Raw genomic sequence first — 21,605 nt, forward strand, 5'->3', positions numbered from 1 at the left:
GGGAGAAAGAAAGAAAGAAAGAAAGAAAGAAAGAAAGAAAGAAAGAAAGAAAGAAAGAAAGAAAGAAAGAAAGAAAGAAAGATGTGAGAGCATAGAAAAAAAGATAAATCTGGAAAGAAAGACATTTCCTGCCTTCTTTTTCATCCTACAAGAGAATAAGTCCTTAAACTGCAGGAAACAGAAAGGGCAGAGTTTCTCCCAAACTCAGGCAAACTACCACCTGCCGCCACTGTGGCATCTCTGAGACCTGACACTCCCTGATGGACACTCGGCCAGTGCATTAGCTTTTCAGGCAGCCAAGCACACCTGCTTAGATGAAACCCTTTACATACTGTAAAGTACTTTCATAGGCATATTTACATAATTTTAATAACCAAATAAGGTAAGTAGCAAAGGCTTCCAGTTCCAAGGTGAGTTCTTTCCCAATGGGCCAGAATGACCTTATCCTACTGCTCATTCATTCTGGTCCCCTCACCTCCCACTGTGCTATTGGAGTCATCTTCAAGAAATTATTACCACACAGACATACAGTTTTGCAGCCATAGCAAGGCTGTTTAGTATTCTGATAGGCACAGAAAGAGTGAGAGAGAGGGAGAAAGAGAGAGAGATAAAATGAGAAGATGAGTTATTAAGAGAAGATATAAGTGAAAATGGATTTTGCAACCAGAATAGCTGGGTTCAAACTCTACTTTCCCTACTGAACTAGTTAGTTGATTAACCACGTTAAGTCACTCCTTCTATGGTCAAAATTTGTTCTCTGTTTGATGGAGATAGTAGCACTGTGCACCTCATAAAGCTGCTGAATCACATAAATTAATGCGTACAGAGTGCTGATTACATGGCACAGTGTGTGTTAGCTTTCAGCACTAACCTGTCAAACCAATTTCCTAACTCAAGAATTTCAGCCACTATTACCATTCAGCCAAAAGGCCAGTAAAGAGATACCCACTTGATTCTGAAGTGTGTTTCATTCCCAAGAGGGATATCCTTCGTTTTCCTCATTTTGTAGATCTTCAATTTATAAACATACATTTTAGAAAGCTCTCTATGCTATAGCTCAAGTTGAGACAGAATAAGCAATTTCTATCACAAATTCATCCACCTTAAGCTAGCACAAGCTCATATTTGAGAACTTTCCCACACATAGTAATAATAATTTAAATCTCTTAACCTTATCAAGTCAGACATCCAAATCCTTCTGAAATGCAATTTTCTCACATTCAACCTTCGTCTCATCACAGAAAAGATCAACATCTGAGAAGCACAATCCGCAGATTATATGCCTGACATTCTTTACTTTGAATGCCTGTCGTACACCATGCCCACTGTCAGCCCTGAGAAACATGACAGAAGGCTGTACGGATATAGTCCCTCATATCATGGAGCTTAAATATAGGGTTGTGTGTTCTCTCCAATAAAGCTGCCACTGGCCAAATGTGGCTGTTCAAATTTAAAATTTATCAAAGTTAAATAAAAATTTAAAAATTTTCCTCCATCCCACTAGACACATTTGAAGTATTTGATGCTCACTATACCTAGTGGCTACTGTCTTAGACAAAGGATATTTGTCTGCCGTATTAGATAAAGGATATTTGTAGCACTGTGCAAAGATCTGTTAGGTAGTGCCGATCAGGAGAAAGATTTTTAAAAAGTAAGTAAACCATAAACCAGCAATGAGAATATGGTGTGTGTTAGTTGGCTTTCCATGACTATAACAAAATGGCTAAGGTTGTTAGGCACGGCAGCTCAAGCCTGTAATCCTGGCTCTTTGGAGGAGGACCCCAAGTTTGAGATTAGCCTGGGTAATTTAGCAATATAATGTGACCTGATCTAAAAATTAAAAAAATAATAAAGGGGCTGGGGATGTAACTCAGTGGGATTGATCTCTAGTACTGCTCCCCCAAAAAAAAACCTGAGATAATCAGTTTATAAGGAAGGAAGTTTTATTTTAGCTCACTGCTTTGGTGGTTTCAATCAATGACTATTGGTCTCGTTGCTTTGATCCTGAGGTAGCCTGGCACCATCATGGTGAAAACACATGGCAGAGGAAACCTGCTCACCTCAAGGGGCTGCAAGTAAAAGCAAGGGTGGCAGCCTAAGTCTCCTTTTTGACAGTGGCCCCTAAGGACCTCACTTCTTCCACTTGGCCCCACCTCCTGAAGGCTCCACCACTTCCCAATAGCACCGCAGGCTGCTGATCAAAACTTAACACCCAGGCCTTTTGGAGACTCACACACACATCACAGCCGTGTGAAAATGCTGTGATGAAAAACAGGATGTTAAAGAGAAAAACTTCTAACAGTGGTGAAGAGATGGGCACTAGGAAAACCTTCTTAATAGTAGTGAAATCAAGTCACAGATTAAAACCTTTTCTGTTCCTAAAAACTATAAGCTTATTTCAGAATGCACATGTGAATCCCTAGGACCTGACTGAAAATGATCTTCAGAGCCTGGCAGAGTCGTATGTCTCTGAGGAACAGAACCTGAAGAATCAAAATGGGGCCTGGAGGACCTGGACTAGAAGTGAGGGACATTTTCCACCACTGCAGGACCCACCAGTTATTCACAAGCTCCACTGAGACCAAGGTACTAGGAGTGGACTCTTTCACCAGGACTCCTGATAGCCGTCAATCAGCCCTCTACTTCCGTCACTGTGGGCCATGTAGATTCCCTTGCTACCACATAGCTGGGAAGATGGATCTGAGGATGCCTCCTCTCTCCTTGTTAATAAACCTTCAATTAAGCTTTTTCCTTTTACAAAAACCCAGTGCCATAGTGTCAGCTTTTACATGCATCAGGCAGAGAGCCCTTGCTTAGTATCAACAGTCTAAGCTGAGACTTGCCTGACAAATATCATGTGAGCAGTTATCATGTGCTGCTCAGAGAGAAGGAGAACAATAGTCACAAGACCAGGACCTACTCTAGGCCACTTCCTCTCTCCACCTGATCAAGAGAAGATGGAGGGAGTTTTCCATTCTCTGCAATGCATTACTTTTAGTGCTGGGTCTACCATGTATGAGTGAGGTGAATAAAACAACCTTTACTGCCAAGTTAGTGTTTACCACGGTTAGAACACAAGAGAAAATAGCCTCTTATGAAAAATCTATGTGCCCAGTTAGGTGGTAGCTAAGGAATCTAAGTGGCCCACAATGAAAGCAAGTAGAGGGCTGATTGGCTGTAATCAGTAGTCTTGGTGGGGGAGTCCAGGCCTAGTACACTGGTCCCAGGGAAACATGTGAGTAACTCTGGTGAGTCCTGTAGCTGTGGAAAGTGTCCCTGACTTCTGGTCCCGGTACCCCAGGCCCTGTTCTCATTCTTCAGACTTTATTTTCATGAATCTCCTCCTTTCAACTGACTTGCAGATCTCACCTCTCTCTTAGTTTTCTCCTCAGTAGGCTTCCTGAAGCACAAATCCAAAGCATTTAAAACAAATTTCTAGGTCTAGTTTTTCTCTTTTCAATTTTCTATAATTCATTTCTCTCTCTCTCAAATTCATTCACAGTGACAAAAGGATATGAGAGGACTTCAAAAATAACTGCAAAAGCTATCATGGAAAACTAAGCAATGAAAGTTGACAAAACCCTATTTCCCTGTAGGATAGGCAACATATATCTCTATCTCATCCCAAATTTTCTTCTTTATTAAGCAGTACTAATATGGGCACCAAACATGCTTTGCTTTGCTTTGCTTTGCTTTGCTTTGCTTTGCTTTGCTTTGCTTTGCTTTGCTTTGCTTTTGGTTTGTTTTGTTTTGCAAAACTTTTCATCTATGTAGGCCAGGGTATTTGAATACTAATGCTTCATATGAGGATGAACTGCCAGTACTATGGGCTGAATGACATGATCTGAAAAACTCACAGGAGAAGATGGGAAGACACTATATCAGCATAGGGGAAGTGGGGCAGAGCTAGTGTGAAAACAGGACATCTTCCCACGTAACTAAAGCAATATGGCGTCAATGTGGTAGGTGTGGGCTCCAGAGCAAGGCTGCCCACAAAGGCAACCAAAGTCAGACATGGCTCTTGAACATTCTAAATGTGTAGTTAAAGAGCTGCATTTTATAATGTACTTCATGTAAATCTCATACTCAATTATGTTACTGGAAAATAAGTATGACAAATTACCTGAATATATAAACCTCCTTTTTCAAACGTATATTTTATTAAATGTAAATAGATTAAATGTTTCTGATCAAAATTTACCACCAGAATTAGATGTGCTATAAGATTAGAGTATGTCCAACATTTGGAAGACTATAAACTGTAAACCAACTTGCTAATGTTTATGGTAATTCTGTACTGAAGTGATAATATTTTGATTATACTGAGTTTAATCAAACATATTATTAAATTGGCTTCACTTGTTTCTTTTTACTTTTTTAAAAAAACTAAAACTATACCTGTGTTCACACTATATTTCTGTTGGATAGTGTTCTTTGGGAGTATGAACTACTAGGGTTTAAACTCCACTTCTACAACTTTCTGACATAAAATGGGCTCAAATGCGTTTTCCAGGTCTTTTATGAAAAGTTGCCTAATAGTACCTACTACACAGAGTTGGTTGAGATATAAGTGAATTACGCTTAATGCATTTAATTTATGAATAGTTCATGATACCTGGTGTGTTCAATATATGCTATTATTATATTATTATGTTTAGAGCTGTCATGGTGTGGGGACAGCAAGATACAGGAAGAGACTGTGAAATATCAGATAGAATTTTTCTTTCTTTCAGGAAAGCCTGGAATCAGATGTCCATTTGGATATAGATAAAAAACACCCAAGGTCTTTCTACCATGGTGTCTGGCTCTGTAATAGGCCCCAATGAAGTCCTTTCACATCTGTGAGCCAGGCACTCTCTGTCACTTGAGTACATTCTTCTCTTACAAGATTCCAAAAGACACAACTAATAAAAGGGTATCTGACACAATTTAGAAAGGAGCTTTAATAAGAATGAGGCATCAAGGCATAAGTGTAAAGAAGCTCTGCCACAGAATCAACCCTTATGCCTTTCAGAAAGTCATTAGTTTCCCTGGGCTATTTCCCCATCAATTAAATAGGGATAATAGAAAGTAGTATCATGAGGACTAAATAAGATACCAGGATACACAGAGCTCTGTAAATTACAGAGCACTGTGCTAATGTCATTATCTTCTACTTTTAGAACCATTACTGCAGGATTAGCTTTCCTCCCAGACAAAACATACAACTGCTACTAAAAAAAAAAAAAAAAAAAAATACAATTGTCTCTGTGGGATTGTTTCTAAGGATCCTCATCCTGGACTTCTTAAATTTCCCCTTAACTGGTCTGAGATAAAACAGTCACATCCTATGCTGTAAAAAAATTCCACTACTTCTTTGAAAAATAAAAATGTGAAAGATAGTTGAAGGATAAACCAATAGGTCATTACCAGCTATGAACACTTCACGAGCACGTCTTTGAGGAAATGGGGCACAGATCAGGAAACATTTCACTCATTCTTAGATTCATTCATTCAACAAATACATATGTTACTGAAATAAGAACCACTGGAGCAGGGTAAGGAGGATCAGGACTTGGAACTAGATGATGCACTTCCAATCAGGTAGTCAGACTCTGTCACATGGAGAAGGTAACATTTAAGCATTAAGAAGATAAAGTGATGTTGGGGACCACGAATTATAAATTGAGTGTAGTGGACTTCCGAGGCCATCTTTGTCCTGCCCTGTGACCTTGATCAGAAAGTGGAAACTCCCCACTTTCTTGTGGTCACAGCTGAATCCTACAGCTGCAGAAACTGTGGTGCTCACAGGACAGGGTAAGACATGCTGAGGACGAAGATCTTTATAAGAATGTGGTAGCAGTAGTAAAAGTTTTGCTTGGGGGAATAAAAGAGTTTCTTTATTAACCCCATCTCTCACAAGAGTTCTTTGTTCCTTTATTATCCCACCATAATGGCCATTACTGCTCCTGGAATCACGTACTACCCCTCCTCCTGCACTGGTTAATAAAAGTGGGCCAGCGGAAGAGGTCTTTGTCTTTGTCCATCCTGAGGCACTGACCTCTTGGCCTCTCTTTCACATACTACTAAACTGGCTGTGTTTCTCATTTTACCCTTCACTGTACCCCTCAGGCAGGCAGTTGGAGATCTTGGCCCCCTGACAATGTGAAGGAGTGGGTTATGCAGATTCTGGAAAGAACCTTCTAGAAAAAGAAAACTTACCTATGACTTTCAGTAACCATGGAGACCCAGTGTGGTTGCAGCAAAGCAAGGAGGTGAACAATAGAAGTCAGAGAAGTGTACTGGGTGGTAGGACAGATAGATCTTGCAGGATCTTAGAAGTACAAAGGCTGTGACATTTATTGTCCAAACCAGAATACATAAGAGTCAAAGAGATGTTACTAATAACTACACTAGAATAAGTCATGAGCTATGCACCACGATGATGATTGGCGAGCCCACTTTTAAGCTATTATCTTGTGCTGGACTTTATTTTAAAGGCACAACAGGAAGTCACACCTAGAACAGAGTCTCACTGTTTCTGAAACTGGGCTAAGTGGTCTAAGTGGAAAAATACTGAAAAAAGAGATATATTGTTTGTGGTTCTCTAGAGCAACAGAATTGAAAGAGAGATAGAATATATATATTATGCAATTATCTAATAAATATTAGGCTTACAAGAGCAGTGCTGGGAGAGCCACAATGGCTGAGTGCATGCAGAAGAGCAGGAGGATGCCGTAAATGCTCAGCCTAAGAAGCTGGAAGCTACACCACAAGACAGACCAAAGAAGCAGCACCAGTCCAACATGGAATACCTCAGAGCTCCCTGGAGAGTCACTGGTGTGGGTTGCTTTGGAAGCTGAAGAAACTGGAGTTATTTCCTCAGGAAACAAGAGCAAAAAAATCCAGCAGTTTAAGACAAATGAAGATTTCAAGAAGGCAAGCCGACTTCCTCTTTCTTCCTTTTTTATTCCACCTGATCTACAAGCTTATTGGGTGATGCCACCCACTTTGGGGGTGGGTCTTCCCTCCTGTTTGCTGGCCCACATGCCAATCATAAGCATCTCTGAAAACACCTCTTAAACCCACTCAGAAGTGTGTTTACTAACCTTCTAGATGATTCTTAATCTAACCAAATTGACACATCATGATTAAAGATATTAAAAAAGTAGTATACCCAGAGGTTGAAACTAGATTAGGTTTAGATTTTTATAGTCATTAAATGCCTGCTGCTTTGGCCAATCTGAACTCCAAAAACTCTCATGTTTCCTATGCTGTAACTTGTATGGAAAGTTGCCTCAAATGTCATGAAGCAGACCAGCTTGACGCCTTTAGTGAATTTGCTGGACCTTGACAGCTGGAGTGAATCTGTAACCCAAGGTCATCATCCAGGAAAAATTCTTTTCAATCCTTCAGAAGAGGAACAGGAGGATGACCAAGGAAGGACATGGGGACTCTTCTGTTTTTAATTGTGAGAACACACATGCAATAGCTATTATTTTCGCCATTTGTAGATGTACAATTTGGCAGCATGAAACATATGCACAATGCTGTATTTCTATCACCACTCTGCATTGTCCAAATTATTTCATCATCTCCAACTCTTCCCACATTTTAATGTTTATTGATTACTTTAAACCTTACCTTATGCCTCACTCACTTCCATGGAGATGAGATGAGGAGTCAGAGGCAGACAAACTCTTTTGACTTGGATTCTGTGGCTGTCCAGTGCCACCAAAGACAATGGAATATGTATTAAATCTCCTTTCTAAAACATCCTATGCGATCTCAATGTGCCCACTTCATATGCAAAAGGAGAGAAAAGACAGAGGACACACACACACACAGAGAGAGAGAGAGAGAGAGAGAGAGAGAGAGAGAGAGAGAAACAGAGTACCTCCTGATAAACAGGAGAGCCACTTCCCTCATGCCACAAATATGAGCTGTGAGGCAGGCCTTCTAGGAGAGCTTGTAAGTGGTGGGTGAAGACACAGAGGAGCCTTTTGTCCTTTGATTTTTTGTTAGTCTATTTTCCCTGCCTGGAAGAGGACCCTAATATAGAACTGAAGGAACCATTTTGCATAAGGTATGAAGCATATGCCAAGTATTACGAAGTGGAGATATCCTGGGTCCCAGAGAATTTTGTAAAACTGCTATGCCATGCCTGGGCCTTTTACAACCAAACAGAAATGAAAATATCATCAAATGCCTGTAGAAGCCAATTTTTTTGGTGTTGTGGTTTTTAGTTTTTAGTTCACTCAAGTCTCTTACTGTCCACTGAATGCCAGTCATCAGTGCTTTGGGTCACCTTCTGCCAGGCTTCTCACCCATGTGTCCCTCCTGCCTCCCTTGCACACTCACACCAGCAGGCAGAACTGCTTATCTTTCAAATTCTGGTGCTCAGGTAGGTCTCCTCATCTTCTCTAGAAAGCTCTCTGGCCTTTTTTCACTCTGGAACTAAGTAGGAACCTGCAAAGAGGCATGTTCTATGGAAAAAGAAAAATCAGCCAAGGTTCTCCCTACTCTGACCTTAGTGATGTCCTCACTTAGACTTTAAAAAAAGGACAAGATACACAAAAGACAACACAGAGTGGTGTGAGTGCCTCTTACATATTTTACCCCTCAACTTAATGCTGTGAACATCTTTTCTTTAATAATCAAATATGTAAAGATCCATAATACCAAATGTGTCTAAAGTAATCAAGTATAGAGAAATGGAAGCAATGCTGTTTCTCTTCCTCTATTAGAGGAAGCATAGATTCCTCCATTAGATGAAGCATAGAAATGCCATCAGAAAACATTATCAAAAACTAGAAATTAATGAAATTATAGCTACTATTATATACCTACTAAATTAGCAATGTGAAAAACCACAAATACTAGGGATTTTCCAGGACAACCTAGAAAGCAAATTTTATGACATACTGAGTCATAATAGGTAGATACCTGTTTGGCATGATAATTACACTCAAGACATGTAGTTTATGAAAAACTTCAAGAACTGTTCACATTGGAATTAAGTCTAAGTAATACCTAAAAATGTTTACTTCAGAGTTCCTTATGATAACATAACAAAAATTAAAAAGAAATCATCCTAGTGTAATAAATACAAATAACGATGTGCCAGACTCTATAGTAGGCAAGAGAGATACAATTCAGAACAGGCAAATGAACTCCATCCTTGGTTGGAACTTATATTGTAGTGGTAAAAACAATTAAAAATTTATTTTTGAGTGGTGATAAAAATAATGAAAAAGAAATAAAGTCAAATAAAACAATTGAGCTTATAAATGATGGAGTCCGTACTTGAATATAGGCAAGCTGATATCTTCTCAGTGCTTTACCAATTTGCTTCAGACCTTCAAGGACTGAAAAAATTCCCTGAGATCAGCTACTTCAGTTGCCAGTGGAGAAAAAAAGGATGAAATTGTTTTCATTTGCAGGAGGTCTTAAAAACAGAATGGCTCAATAAGTCTCCAAGTTACTTGTTCAGGAGAGCAGATGCCTTTGTTAAACCATGTCACACAGGTATCAGTGACCAGCCTGTACGACAGAAATTAACACAACCCTTGAGGTCTCCTCTTTAGCCTCTTTCCAGATACCTGGGTAGGCAGCTGAGACCCAGACCTACCTCCATATAGCTGTGCCTCAGGGCTTTTCTCAGGAGCTATCCCATGACTTCTTATTCTGAAAACAAGAATATGAGCTCCCACCCTCCTGTGGTGTAGAACTATGTGGCCATAGTCAGACTGAATTTTTAAGCTTGTTTTATATTAGAAGCATTACTGATGTGCAAAAGGCAAAATTCCATGTTCCCTAGTCTCTCACTGTGCCCTGGTACCCCCAGGTCTCTGGATCTCAAAGTGCCATTTTAAAAATATGTAGATTTCTAGCTTAAAATTTAACCTAGTTACTAACTCCTGATACACTGCTCCAGCTTTGTAGCCAATTATCTGTGAATACAGAGACAAATGAAAAGATCCGAACACATACACAAAAAAACTAAATCACTAGTCAATTCATTGCCAGAGTGCAAGAGCCTGAGAGAAATGATAAAAGCAATCTGTACTACTAGATAACTGCTACCCAAAATTTGTTCAGCTAAAACAAAAAGATATTACATCTCCCCCAATTCCCTTCCCTCCAGCTTAGAGAAACAGAGCCTTTGCACCAAGCAGAAAACTGAGATTGAACTGTATGTGTATTGATTTTTCTATGGCAAAGTGTCAACTGTTCACATCTTCCCTTTTCTACAATGCGCATGTTTAGAAAGCAGGAGGGAAGAGTTAGGGGTGGGGCAGGGCACAGGCGCCTTCACTATCACATTCTGTTTACTGTCTAGGGAATTATCTGTCCTCCCTGTAAAGTACTCTAGGTTGTGGTGGAGGAAGTAGAGCTTTACTAACAGCCTTTACTGGCAGTGGCTTTCTGGTAATCCATTATTCAGCAACTATAATAATAGTTAATAGGATAAAGCTCATCTCAGTTAGGCAAAGCTATACTCGTTAAGCACTAGCTCACAACAACCACAATGAGATCAGGCAGGGCTGGGCACATTAATTTACTCAGATTAGGCTGGTTCTTATTCTAATATCAAAGGGAATGACGCCAAGTTGGAGTTCTTCTTTTTTGAAGTTAAGACAAACTGGCTTCTGGCCCAGTAACATACATTACAGAACAAGAGAAACTGGTTATATTTTGGAGCTAGATACAGATGGTGGTTCTACAATATTGTGAATGTATTAAACGCCAGGAACTATTCACATGGAAGAGGTTAATTTTATGCTGAGTTCACCTCGAACAGACAGAAAACTTGTTTCTAAGTATTTGCTTTAAAATTTTCCTTTGGAAGAAATTTTCTGGACTTTAAGAAAATGGCATCCCCACAAAATTCAGGACACAAAGATCAAGGGAGAAACACAGACACACATTAATCCTAATCCTAAAAATTTTAAGAAGAAAGCAAACATAGAAAAAGAAATAGAGGGAGGCGGGCCGCCGGCGCTCGGGAAGCCACGCAGCAGGAAGCTCCAGCCTTTGAGCCGGACCCCAGCTGCGCAGGCACCCGGGAGGCAGCCATTAGTCCAGCCACCACCGCACGGTGAGAACTATCATGGCTCAGAGAAGCAATGACACAGTTGGCCCGCCACGCGCCGGCCGTGGAGGCCCGCCCGGGGCTGTACGTGAATTATCCCAACATGGAGAAACCCCTGGGAACACATGCCACACAATGGGTCGCTCTTGCCCCTGCCGTTGAGAACCAGAAAGGTCCAGAGTCAGCAGAGGAGCAGCTGCTGAACAAGGATTTGGAGAACACAAGAATACAGACTACACCCGAAGACTCAGAGGTCTAGTTGACTGGGGTCATGAGAGCCGTTTGGAAGCTAGAAACCAGGAGGACCTTACCTAACACCTGGGGAGACACCCTGGAAGCCATTCTTCCCCTGACAGTACAGGCTGTGGTGGAGGAGCACATGGAGCTCCGGAGAGGTCTGCACTAAGATTCCTGCTGCCTGTGCAGACGGTTGGGGAGAGGACACTAAGTGGTTGCAGGGTCTCAGTGCGTTGGGAGACTGGCGAGGAAAAGCTACAAAAACTGGCTTTCACCCTAGATGGCTTACTTGAGATGTTAGTAAGGATTGCCTCCTCAGTATTCTATAGCCATGACAAGGAGGAGGCCAAGGAGAGAAAACAAAGAGACCGAGAAAAAGCAGCTGCTTTTGCTGCAGCACCAAGAGAAACAGACCCTAAGTCTGATTCTTGGGGCCCCAAGAAGAACTCAATGACTACATTCCTGTGCTACCACTGTTAAAAGCCAGGCCACCTCAAGAGGGACTGCCCTAAGAAGCCCCCTGGGCCATGCCCTGAATGCAAAGGTGACCACTGGAGATTGGTCTGCCATCTGAAGCGGAGGCCCCAGAGCTCAGACCCATCCTACCAGTCAGTCCAACAGGAATGAGAGGGCCTGGGGCATACTCTGCTTTCTCCCTCTGGCCAGACTGTCATCTCCATGGAGGAGCCCCAGGTAATCATGACTATAGAGGAAAAAGAAAACAGCCTGTTGCTAGACACAGGTGCAAGTCTCTCAGTCCTTCTTTTCAATCCTGGCCTTTCTTCCAGCCGTCACACCTCAGTGGAAGGAGTCACTGGTGAGGAGGTAATCCACTATTTTTCACAACTCTTAGGCTATAACTTCTTGTTAGATCTTTCTTGTGCATCTCTGTCTTCCTGAGAAGCAACTTTGAAGATACCACCATATATTACAGCAGCCATTAATATTTTCCTACTAATCTGTCCATAACTCTGTAATGTTTGTATTGTTCCTATGCTATTTCGTAAATGGATGTATGTTTATTACTATGTGTTTCCTACAACAACCATTGAGAATAGTCAATGAATATTTAATTGGTCACTCATGTATACCTCTATTTATTTTCTTTAGAAACCACTTTGAAGATAACAAAGTATAGTACAACAACCATTGACAACAACCTACCACTTTTGTCTGTAGCTCACTATATTGTCTATTTGTTTTCCTGAGAAACTATCTTGTAGATAACAATATGCAAAACAACAACCATTGATAATTTCCTACCACTTTGTCTGTAATTCAGTAAGCCCCTCTATTACTACGTTATCCTCCTTTTACTCTTTAAAATAAAAAAAAGAAATAGAAAGCTAAGAAAGATACTAACACAAAATCTAAATCTATCAATTAACCTAATAAATATAAATTAACTCTTCAGTTAGAATATTAATTGGATTAAAACTAAGTGTAGTGATTTTGTACTGTTTATGAAAACATAAAAATATCAAAGTATTAAAAAATAATGTGAAGATACTCATTTGTCAGATGTTGACAAACAGCTAGTATATCTATGTTAATAATAGGTGATGACTTTGAAACAAATAACATCATGAGTGACAGAACATTAAAGTTCAAAAAGTAGTATTATAATTCTAAACCTATATGTATCTCATTAAACAGATTCAACAGATATAAACAAAAACTGATAGACCTCCACTAATAAACTGACAAATTTTCCCTGACAGTGAGAGTCTATAGCACATTTTTTCAATAAATTATGGTTGAAGCAGCCAAATATTTTTAAAGAAATCACAGAAAAATTGAACAACATAATTATCAACTCTGATCTGACATAATACTTAGAAGTATCTATCTTATACCCAATCTGTTTATGCAAATTATCTCAATAATTGCAAAGAATAGTTATCATATTCCCTTAGACCTAGGACTTTAGCTATGACTGTGGAAAAAGTGGGGTCCAAACTTAAATCAGCTAAATAAATTTTCTGATATCTAATCAACTAAAGGAAATAGAAATTAAAATAAACAGAAAAAAATTAAAACCATACCACTTAAATATCTGACTTCATGGAGTGAGAGCATATTTGCTAGACATTTTTTAAACTACAAGGATATTAGAAAATAAAATTTTTTCTTTCTGATATTTTCAGCCCAATGTTACATCATAGGCATTTGATCACACTATTGTTCTTATCTTTTATTTTAGAACAGCTCTCTGACCCCTGTGTTTCTCTCTCCTTCAGCTCAAAATCAAAAGCCATCTTCTAAATATAAATTCACATCAATAAGACACCTGCAGTCCAACACACCCAGAGAATCAAAATTCCTTTTAGACTCAGTCTGGGTCAACTCTCAGAACAATATATTCTAATTCCTGCTGCAGCCAAATGCATTTCCCTTTGTTAAGATCTCAGTTGTGGTGAAATAAAAAAGGACTTTTATTCCCTCCATCAACCGAAGGTTTTTAAATCAGGTTACCTATAGCTTTTCCCTTTCTGGAATACAGTCAATAATCTTTTCACCATAGAAACACCTACCTACTATTTTCTCCTAATTTTCTGATTAGCAACTGGTTCCCAGAGCTTTTTTCCAGAAAACTTCCCACAGGCCTTACCTCACTGGAATCTTTTACCACAGCAGCCTAGTTCTGAAGTCAGACTTTCAGGAATAAATCTGAGTAGAAACACGCATCAGACAGAGCTCTTCGCTCATTAGTGGTGGAATATGATCAGAAGAGGTTCTGAAGGATTTTGAGGACAGAGTAGCATTAACAAGTTTGAGCACTGAGAAAGGGTACAGGATTAGTGGGCTCCACCCACAAAAGATAGGTTTCAGTTTCCTTTTTGTCCGACCAACTGGAGATCTCAGCCAAAGACATTTTAGGTATAGGAAACTAAAAGCCAAATGTTCTTCCTTTATTTTCTTTCTCACAGTTTGAGGGTATTCAGAACTTCCAGTAGTGAACAAAAGATAGTACAGTAATCCCCTGATCAAACGGTGAGCTGGAGATCACACTGACATGACTTTTACTACCACATGTTGTTATAATTGTACTATTCCATTATAACTTATTGTTTTTAATCTCTTACTGTGCTTAACTTATAGACTGAACTAGCACACCTAACTATCATACGTGTGTGTATAAGAATCATTTAGTACATATAGGGCTCAGTCCTATGTGTGATTTCAGGCATCCACTGAGGTCTTGGGACATGTCTCCTACACATAAGGAAGCAGAGCAACTGCATAATCAGAGGAGCACAAGCCAAAGGTCAGAAAACACCCCAGACAGGTGGTCAGTAGGAGGGACATGCTGAGAAGGAATCCAAGTATCAGTCCACAGAATGGAAAAGGGACACATGAGCCTAAAGAAGGAGGTAAACAGAAGCACGAGGAAGACAGCAGCCTGGGTTAACAGAATCTCTGTGGCCTTGGTTTTGCAGGGAAAGGGTTCGGTAAGAACAGTAAAGTGACCAGTGCTGCTCAGAGAAGGCCTGTGCACCTCAAGTTTTCCAACGTCACAGGCATTAGGAACTCTTATGCAACCGTAATAAGGTCCCCTGGATGCTACGGGGAGCAACTTTTAAAAGGAAGAGGTGCTGATATAAAAGAAAAATAGAAAATTAAATCTGATTTTTAAGAATTTTTTGTGACTTTACTGAGAGCTTTCATAAATGAATGAAAATAATAAGTAAGTGGCCAAAAAATAGCAATAACTTGTGTAGACTGTGGTTAAGAGAAATTTAGCTGTCAAGGAAAGAATAGAGCTGGGTCAACACAGTTTGAAAGGCTGGGAGAAGAGGTAGGAAAAAAAAGCTTTTTGTAAATGCAGATGAAAGATGTGTAGGTGTGTATGTTCACCTGCATGTGAGAGAGAGAATGTGTGTGTGTGTGTGTGTGTGTGTGTGTGTGCGTGTGTGTGTGTGTGTGAACATTAGGTTGAAGGCCAGGAGTTATAAAAATTACAACAAGGATAAATTTAAGAGAAAATCAGATCAAGATTCTGAAGGCATCAAAAAGGATGAACTCCAGAGCAAAAATGAAAATAACTTCAGGGAAGAAAAGAAACAGCTCCTTGGCAAAAGAGGTAGGAATATAGGAAAACTAATAATACATCAAAAGTAATTTGTACAGAGAGGAATTTCTGTGGTACTGAGGATTGAACCCAGGGTCTTCAAACTGAGCTGCATCCCAAGCCCTGTTTTTATTTTTTATTCTGACACAGGGTCTCGCACAATTGGTAAGTTACACAGACAGGGCTCCAACTCGTGATCCTCCCACCTCAGCCTTTCAGAGCACTGGAATTACAGGTTTCTACCACCACATCTGGCTGGGAAATGTTGTTTTTTTGGTGCTTTGTGAAGCTCTCCAAGAAATATGGTTCCTCCAAGTGGGATCCAAGTCCAGTCAAGTGTGATTACTGAGCTCATGCCTTAAATCAATGGATGGTTCATTGTACAAAAGGAAAACTATGAAGAAAGCAGAAGGTCAAGAGCAACCATTTAGGCTCAGACTCCAGCAGTAAAATAGCTCAGAAGAAGGAAAAGAAAACAAACTGATAGTTCTTTTGCAAATGAGAAGGGGACCTAGAGAGGGAGAGGTGAGAGGTGAAAAGAGTTAAAATATGTTCCATACATATACCAACTCCCCATGATGAATGCAAGCAATTATGTACTGCAAGAATGTACAAATAAAAATTTTTTAAAAGCAGAAAATGAATTGAGGCCATGTTCCTCTTGCTAGACTTCTGGATCAGGATGCTATTCTGAGCACTGGTTTGAATTTCACACCCACACCCTTCCCCCACCCTACACAGTGATTTCCTTTATTTTCTTTCCAACATTTTTATTATGAAAATTGTCAAATTTAAATCTGAAGCAATAAAATAAGGTACACTCACATATCCATCATGTAGGTTCAAGAAAAGTTAATATTTTTGCATTACTTACAAATATTATATGTACTATATGTTTGTGTTTCTGCATAAATGTATAGCTGAACCACTTGAAACTGGGTTAGAGATCATGCTACTTAGCACTACATGTGTCAGGATATAGTTACTAAATTAAGAATGATCTCCTAGATAGCTTTAATACCTTTATCACACCCAGAAATACCAAAAATATGCTAAGGTTATCCAACACCTAGCCATATTTAAATATTTCCCAGATTTAACAACACACTTATTTTCTAGTTAGCTTTTTCAAACTAGAGGCCCATGAGCCCATCAAGTCCCACGTATTGCACTGAATTCTTTGGCATCTTTTTTTTTTTTATTTTAAACCAAACTAGAACAAACCACATACTGATATTTTTTTAACCTATGACCAAGGCTTTTAAAAAAGGCTTGGACAGCAGCCTTGAAAAATTACCAGTCTCCCAATTGTTTCTGTTGGCATTGTTTAGCATGTGCCTCATGTGTATTGTGATCCTGAGCTAAGGTCTCAACTAGGCACAGATGAAGCATCTCAGGGAAGAACTTTCAAAAGCATTGCTGTGCCTTAGGTCCCCTCAGCAGGCACACAGGGCCCAGTCACCTGCTGTCAGGGAGGCAGTTTGATGATGACAGCTCTCTCCATTTCAAAGAATGTGATACCAAGGCAAAGAGCAAGCAGTCTGTCAGGTGACACTTTGGGCTCATCTAAATAGTCTACTTCATAGCTTCTTTGCGCCTAATGATTCCAAACTTCATTGGTAATTCTCCCTGCAATCAATTATTTCAGGATGATAAAAAGCAATTTCTGCTGGTGTCAGTCCTCCTCCATTATGAGCCCACAATCTTCTTCAGTACTTACAACAGTTCCTTCTTTAAAAGACAGTGTGTAGAAATGATAAATGTTTTGGAAGATGGAAATGCCAATTACCATGACTTAATCACCACACAATTATATACATGGGATAAATGATCATACTGTACTCCATAAACACATACAAATAGTATGAGTCAATTTTTTAAACGGGCAAATAAAAGCAATGTGGTAGTCATTTGCACAATTCATCAATATACTATTTTATGTTTTTGTGTTCCTTCATAGCATGTGATGGGTTTATTAATCAACTTTTGCTGCAGTAACAAGCAATCAAAATGTGAGTGGCTTAGAACAACAATTATTTCTCGTTCACAGGCCTATGGCTTCCTTGCTCAGCTGTGGCTCTGGGGACTCTGCATCAGGCATTACCTATCAAACCGGAACTCTTCAAGAAAGGCAAGGCTCCCAGGGTCTGCTCTTCCTTCACTGGAATAGTTTGAGAACAGAAGAGACAGTGAAAGCAAGAAATGCCTCTTTTATCTTTCTTTTTTTCAACTGGGGATTAAACTTTGAACCTAGGGGCTGTCTCACTGAGTTACAGCCCCTTTTGTTGAGGCGAAGGGTGTTGTTTTTGTTTGGTTTTCTTTGAGACAGAGTCTCACTAAATTGCTAAATTGCCCAACCTGGTCTCAAACTTGTGATCCTCCTGCCTCAGCCTCCCAGAGTGCTGGGATTACAGATTGGTGCCACCCCAATTGGCTATGAAATGTGTCTTAAAACTTCTGATTGGAGCTAGCATTCTGCCACATCCATCCATGCTGCATCAGGCAAAGCATATCATGAATGAAGCAGAGTATGTTTACTATGGCCCTGGGGGAGGAGCAGAGGAGAAAACTACTTCCTAAATGTGGCCATGACTATATACAGCACTTGCCCACAAAACCAGAGCAGACACGTGCTATGTCTCTTACTACCTTCCCTTCCTCTAATAGTGACCAGCAGCCTCCTAAATTGCCAAAGCTTTTCATCCCTAGATGAGGATGATATGGGCTGTAGATTATCTGCCAACCCATGAGAAACAGAGCAAAAGTAAGAAATAAACTCTCTAGAATAAGATTTTTGAGACTGTTTGTCACTGTAGCATAACTTATCCATCCCAGCAAATATAAACAGGGTAAAGCTTCAAATTTTCTTTTTATTATTCATCCTAGGAGTAAGGGGTTGGTGAATTAATAACCTCCACCATGGCAAATAAGCTTATATTTTTATTCACTTTCTCTCTTTCACTTTTTCTTTGCCATTTTATTTGTTTGAGTGTCTTAAAGGACTCAGCCATTTTTACTGATACAATCAACCCGCAAACATTCTTTCTGATGTTCGTATTGTTCCACATTTGACTAGTGAGAGCCCCCTAAAGTTGGGTACTTTTGACAAGACCCTAATTAGTCTCCCACTATTTCCTTTACACAGTTTTCTGATAAAAGCTGGGTGCGGTGGTGCACAACTGTAATCCCAGCACTCTTGGGAGGTTAGGACAGGAGATTGTAAAATTTTAGACCAACCTGGGCAACTTAAATGTTTCAGGGAGACTCTGTCTCAAAATAAAAGAACAAAATTTTAGAAGAGCAGGAATGTAGCTCAGTGTGAAGGCCTGGAGTTCAATCATCAGGACCCCAGACCAACCCTAGCTCCATTTAGTAAGAAAACAATATCTCTGTGTGTTATGTGCTCAGGACTGTGGAATGCAACGATTTCCAAGCTTTGACACTGCACAGAGTGTGTGTCATCACATTCCTTCTCTTCTTTCTCTCTTCCCACCCGACCCTCTGTCCTGGTTTCCCTACCCTCTTTCTTCCTCTCTCCACACACACATACATAGACAGAGAATTATAGATTATACATAGGAAAATCAGAGATCTATTATATGATACATGATTTATTTTATTTTATTTTCTTGTATCAGGAATGGAACTCATGATCTCACGCTTGCCAGGCAGGTACGGTGCCACTGAGCTATACATGCTTTATTTGATATAAAATATATGTAGACCATATTATATAGATTATATTATATGGATAGTATCACATAACATATTCTATTATAGATTATATAATTATAATATATAAATATATAAATACATTATATTTATATAAAGTATATTATATATTCTTATATCTATATAGATCATATTATAATATAACATATCATATATAGATTTATAATTAGATATTATGGATAATATAGATTATATATTAGAATTTAATATACATATAGATCTATAATTTATACAGATTACATTATATAAAATGTATGCTCCTGCTGACATTTTTAACTCAGATTTGATATAATAGGGATCTTTGCCCTTCTTAATTTGTTTCTATATTCTTTTCTTTTATCATAGATTGAAAACCTTGGGTATTAATATTAACCTCTTGCTTGCTTTATTATACAACATATATAAAATAATCTCAAAATTACAATAGCAACAATAAAGCTACAAAGTGAAGTTTAAGATTCCCCTTAATAGTCTTTGTTCTTTGAAACTATGTCATCAAAAGATGCTGCCTAACTGTCTGTGTGCAAATGACATTTGGAACAATTCCAAGTTTACTGTACAGTTATAAGTTATCTATGAGATATGCAACTCAGTGAATTTTTACAGCTTTCAGTGGGAAGGTGAGACATGTGTAATTTGTCTTACAAGGATCCTAAGGACAGCTTGAGCTCTGGCCCTTATTCGATTGCCTAAATCATTATTACAGCTATTATTCTGTCATCTGCTCCGGTGAAAAACATTAAGCATTTTGGTATCCCTACACTCATTTGAAGGAAAAAGAAATTCTTGTTCACTATAACTCTTGAAAGAGATTGAGAAGATTGGATGAACATGTGTAAAACTGCCATAGCAGGTGACATGATTTCAGGGATGGCAGAAGAATTCATGGAGAGAAGGTAAAGGGAAGGAGTGACAGCTCAGGCTGTGACTGTGGGGAGGGAAAGCCTGGACTCATGAAGGGCTATAAAAATGCTCAGAGAGTATGTGGGAACCAAGTGGATAACTTACAATGCATAAGGGTACGAGCACCTGTGTTCCCAGATTACAGCGGGTGCTCCAACAGGAGAAAATATATGTACCCTACAAAAGAAAAAACACTACCAACAATAGATTCCTACCCAGCAGTAAGTGTTCTAACTAGTTACTTCTATGAGTTCCTTTAATCACTCTGACAAATCTATGACAAAACAGTTCTCCCTATGCTTATTCCTATTTTACCAGTAAAGAAAGTGAGGCAGACAGAACTTTCATGACTTACCTAAAGTCTTAGAGACAGTAAGTGGCAGAGGTAAAATTCACACCCAGAGATTTTCAGCCAGAATCCAGCACTTCCTAAGAAGTTCTTCTCTTGGCTATGGAAAATTAAATTATTATTCAAGACAAACAAGACTCTGTATCACCTGTATCTTAGTTATTTTTCTCACTGCTCAGACAAAATACTAAACACCCACAAGTTAAAGGAGAAGGGTTTATTTAAGTTCACAGTTGTAGAAGTTTCAGTCCGCAGTCAGCTGGCTCCAAAACAAAGTGGCAGAGGAGAAACCACTCAGGAGAGCAGGAGGCAGTGAAGCAGTGAGCTTCCCTCTGATTTTTGTTTTCTTCCATCCACTTTACAAGACTTTTGGTTAATGTCACCCATGCCCAGGGTGGGCCTTCCTGTATCCACACCCAGAACTATGCTAAAGCAATTAGTGGACTAATCCAGTACCATATACCCTCAGTCCCAGTATCATACACCCATGGTCCACCCACCTCCCAAAGGCCTACCTGTGAGCACATGAGAGGGACAGGAACATCTAAATACAAGCCATAACAATCTGTAATAAACTGGTGATTAAAACTAGCAAAGGAGTCCTCAAGCCATCCTTTCAGTTCCAGGTAAGCCGCTTAATCCCTAAGTATGGTGTCATTTTTTTGCTTAAAACCACTCTCTGGCCCGATACTGCTACTCAGATAACACAGGGTGGCAGCTACGTTATGAACAGGAGCCACAGGATCACACTGTGATGTATCTGTGAACAAAATCCACATGGAAGGAAAGATGAGATCTCAGAGATGAGTTTGGTAAGCTTTTGTGAGCATTTATCTTTTGTGGTTGCCTTGTAAGTTTTTGTTTGTTTGCTCATGTATTTGGTATATAACATCGCCGTCCTTTTACACCAGGGTTCTCTGGTCTCCCTCCTGTCTGCACAGCTAAACCTGGTCTCCAGGCAAACAGCTTGGTTATAGGTAGAGCCTCTTGTGCCAATTTTATACACCAGGTAAGGATGCCAGGGTGTCTACTAACAATTCCCACATTCCAAGGGCACTCTGCCAAGTGGAAAATAAGCAAGGAAAACCAAACAAATCTCATGGAAGTGAAGTAGTAAGAAAGTTCTCTTATTAAAATAAAATGAGGGGGCTGGGGATTTAGCTCAGCGGCAAAAGCGCCTGCCTGGCAAGCGCAAGGTCGTGAGTTCAGTTCCCGGTACCGGAGAAAAACCAAAAACA

At 39.6% G+C, this 21,605-nt stretch overlaps 1 protein-coding gene across 9 annotated transcripts in view; it reads right to left on the reverse strand.

Annotated features, from left to right (window-relative positions):
• Positions 1-14,109, reverse strand: part of LOC102030177 (interferon-inducible protein AIM2) — a 74,572-nt gene extending 60,463 nt beyond the window's left edge. For all 9 annotated transcript variants that reach the window (XR_001236917.1, XR_001236920.1, XR_001236919.1 and 6 more), the window contains exon 1: positions 13,923-14,109. The gene's annotated coding sequence lies outside the window, so the exon portion shown is untranslated. The remainder of the gene's footprint in view (positions 1-13,922) is intronic.
• Between the last annotated feature and the right edge of the window lie 7,496 nt (positions 14,110-21,605).

Source organism: Chinchilla lanigera, unplaced genomic scaffold, assembly GCF_000276665.1.
Source record: "Chinchilla lanigera isolate Chin_1 unplaced genomic scaffold, ChiLan1.0 scaffold00067, whole genome shotgun sequence".
Taxonomy (NCBI): domain Eukaryota; kingdom Metazoa; phylum Chordata; class Mammalia; order Rodentia; family Chinchillidae; genus Chinchilla; species Chinchilla lanigera.